The 3,915-nt window shown below is 39.1% G+C and overlaps 1 non-coding gene across 1 annotated transcript; it reads left to right on the top strand.

Annotated features, from left to right (window-relative positions):
• The first annotated feature begins 3,121 nt into the window (after window positions 1–3,121).
• Window positions 3,122–3,194, top strand: TRNAR-UCG (transfer RNA arginine (anticodon UCG)). Its single transcript has one exon. It is a non-coding gene; the product is annotated as a tRNA-Arg (tRNA).
• Window positions 3,195–3,915: the final 721 nt, after the last annotated feature.

The raw sequence follows: 3,915 nt of genomic DNA, 5'->3' as shown, positions 1-3,915 counted from the left end.
TAAGTGATAATTATTTTTATTGATATATACTTACTACCGGCTCATAGACGTCCACTGTTGGGGAGATCTTTTAAAACGTCTGTGAATACATTTTTATAAGTACGTATTTACTTAAAAAAGTATTTATATTATAATGTGTATGACCTCCTATAAGCAACTGCTTAGTATCGGGTCATGATCATAATATATCATATCAGTATACTTTTGATTCTACCTATATAAAAATGAACGAATAAATAACAAAATTTGGTACCTATTCATCAATTATTAATAGAGAAATGAATTAAAACACAAAGCCTGGATGGAAACGTTTCATTAACGAAGTAAATTAGGGTATAATTTCCCGCGCATTCAAGTGCCGGCCATTTTGTTGTCGGTTCGATCACGTAATAGCGTAATGGCGGACAATTGAACGTTGCAATGGCGCGTGAACACGATGTTAATGCGACTGTTAAAATGATATACCGCGTGCAACGTACATTTCAATTAACCTATTTGTTTTTGATTATTACCTACCCAATCGATTTGCGTGGTGATCAATTGAATTAATTTTTAAATTATAACACGCGAACTTGTACCAATTTGGCATCAAAATAAGAATAATATTTCTCTATATCGACTATCGAAATGTGAAAAAAAAAGTAATGAAATTATTTATAAGCAATAGCAAACATAAACATTGGGGGATTTTAATTGGCTACACATTCAACAAATTAACAACGGATTAGTTCACTAGCAAATATTGGGTTAATCATCATTATCAAATTATAATATAATTCGAAAGGTGATAGGAACTTTATAGGAATAGTGAATAGTGAACTTTATAGGAGAGTCATTTAAAGTTTAAAATTTAGAAAAATAACATAATCAAAAAAACTTCTTCAGCTATTTGAATGAAATAAGCTTAATTGAAGTTCAATTAAAAACATCGAACTATTGACGCTAATACCAAAAAAAAACGGACCTTTAATTACAAAGATAAATGTCGCTTATTAAGTGAAACGTCGCTTAAATCAAATAGCCCTTCAGCCCTCGATATTGTTAAAGGGCATGGAAACATGTCGACGGTAGCCGGCGCCGCCACCGTTGACACGGTGCAGCGTCGTGCCGTGGCACGGTGCCGTGTACGGTGCACCGCACCGGCACACCATCGTTGAAAATACAGTTTCTGTCTTAACATGCCGGGTTAGCTAGTATCAAATAGATAAGATCGGAAGTCGTCGTGGCCTAAAGGATAAGACGTCCGGTGCATTCGTGTTGAGCGATGCACCGGTGTTCGAATCTCGCAGGCGGGTACCAATTTTTCTAATGAAATATGTACTTAACAAATGTTCACGATTGACTTCCACAGTGAAGGAATAACATCGTGTAATAAAAATCAAACCCGCAACATTATAATTTGCGTAATTACTGGTGGTAGGACCTATTATGAGTCCGCGCGGGTAGGTACCACCACCCTGACTTATTTCTGCCGTGAAGCAGTAATGCGTTTCGGTTTCAAGGACGGGGCAGCCGTTGTAACTATACTTGAGACCCTAGAACTTATATCTCAAGGTGGGTGGCGCATTTTCGCTGTAGATGTCTATGGGCTCCAGTAACCACTTAACATCAGGTGGGCTGTGAGCTCGTCCACCCATCTAAGCAATAAAACAAAAAACAAAAAGATAAACCATAATATCAAAATTAGCAAAAGGAGCAGAATAATACGTCTTTCGCGATCCATGTTAAGACAGAAACTGTATTGGAAGCGATGGTGTGCCGTTGCTTCGGCACCGTACACGGCACGACGCCGCGCCGTGTCAACGATGGCGGCGCCGCGCCGTGTTAACGATGGCGGCGCCGCGCTGTTACATGGTAGCCGGCGTCGCCACCGTTGACATATTGGGTCCACGCCGAAACGCACTTAAATAGCCAAACAGCTACGAATCATATTTACGTATGCAACATATTTATTGTGTAATATAAACTTGAATAAGTGCTAATAAGTCAAGTATGTATTAGTACCTATTAGCTCTATTTAGTATTTTATACGTTATGGCGATATGGATAAAAACGCCTTCACTTGTGTCATGCGACTACTGTAACCACAGGCGTGTACCAATTATTCTAAGAACAGACTCACTTAATAAGCATTCGCAAAAGACTTTGACGTTATGGAAAAACATTGTATAAAAAATAATTCATCCGTAAAAACTATAAATTTGCTTTTTTTCTACCTATATGTCAATAGCCTGGCGGGGCTATTCTGGCGTCACAGTGACTCTCACTGTGACGTCACTGGCTCTGGTGTGCCAACAGCAGCTGTAGCAAACTTCAGAACGCACAGAACAAGATATGAGTTCGCACCGGTAGGTAGGTACCACCATCCTGCCTATTTCTGCCGTGAAGCAGTAATGCGTTTCGGCTTAAAGGGTGGGGCAGCCGTTGTAACTATACTTGAGACCTTAAAACTTATATCTCAAGGTGGGTGGCGCATTTACGTTGTAGATATCTATGGGCTCCACTAACCAGCTAACACCAGGTGGACTGTGAGCTCGTCCACACATCTAAGCAATAAAAAAAAAGAACGTCTTCTTTTCATACAACATTGTTACATGATAATAACACACAACATATGTAAATATATTATCCACGCGTGATAGTAAATAAGTTTTTTTCCCTACTTATTCGCCGATAGCCTAAGGGGCTATTTCTAATCACGTAGACAGGTAGGTGAGCTCATGGGGCTCAACCTAGAAGAGTTTGCTAAAATCTTCCCAAGCTTCGCTGAATCTACCACGGCACTGGAATCGCAACTGAAGGAGACACTTAGAGTGGATCGAAAGGATCCGAAAGGTCTCAAATTTGCGTACGGGTAGGTACAAACTCCCAGTGTCTGCCATAAAATAGTTATGTGCTCTGGTTTTGAAGATTGGGGCATCCGTTGGATCAATGCAGTTGAGATTTCAATCTTGTCTCACAATGCGGTACTTATGAGCTGTGATAACTGCTTAACATCAAGTGGGCCGTGAGCTAATCCGTCGACCTAAACTAATAACAATAGCAAATGTGCATGTGAATATAAAGTTCTTAATGTAACTTTCAAGTGAAAATGTACCTTTTTTTCAGCATAGGCTGTTGTGACCGTGTGGCCTAATGGATAAGGCGTCGGACTTCGGATCCGAAGATTGCAGGTTCGAGTCCTGTCACGGTCGTGACCTTAATTCTTTTTGTACTTTTTTTTCTAATGTTTTATACAACAACAGCACAATTTTTCTGTTATTAGTAAAACAAATTAAGTAAATTATTTAAAAAAAAAAACGAATTGAAAATCTTCCACGGGGAAAGATTACCAAAAAAAAAAACCACAAAATGTCATTACGTAATTATTGATTCGCGTTATTATCTTGCTTAATACTAATACGAAACATTAATACCTTCAAATATGTGTTATATAGTACATTACAAAAAAACAAACACTTGAACTCCATACGTCAAGGGAGAACATAATTAAGCTAATACACAAACATAAGCTTAAAAATAAATAAATGTGTGTGGATATAAGAGCTCACAGTCCAACTGTTGTTGAGGGGTCACCGTCGCTCATTAACGTCATCAATGCCAGGGGCACAACCAAGCCGCTTCCTCGCGATTACTATCCTTAGATCTCTTTTAAAGAAGGACACGTCATATCACTCAGGAATCACCGTGAAATAAACTTCGTTCTAATACCAGATGGCATATGGCTAAAAATCCGGAAACACACTGTGGATCAATAAAGCGGTTCTAAGGAGGACGAACTCTGCTCTGATGGCGGGAGGTGCGATCAGGAGACAACAGTATCATCTCAAGCAAGTACTTCAAATAAACAAAGATAGGCACACGCATGAGACTTGCTAATTGAATTAGACACCGGAATTCTGGAATTCTTACTGG

This window comes from Bombyx mandarina, chromosome 03 (genome assembly GCF_030267445.1).
Source record: "Bombyx mandarina strain Sakado chromosome 03, ASM3026744v2".
Lineage (NCBI taxonomy): Eukaryota > Metazoa > Arthropoda > Insecta > Lepidoptera > Bombycidae > Bombyx > Bombyx mandarina.
The sequence above is the reverse complement of the archived record's forward strand: the minus strand, read 5'-3'. Positions and strand labels throughout refer to the sequence as shown.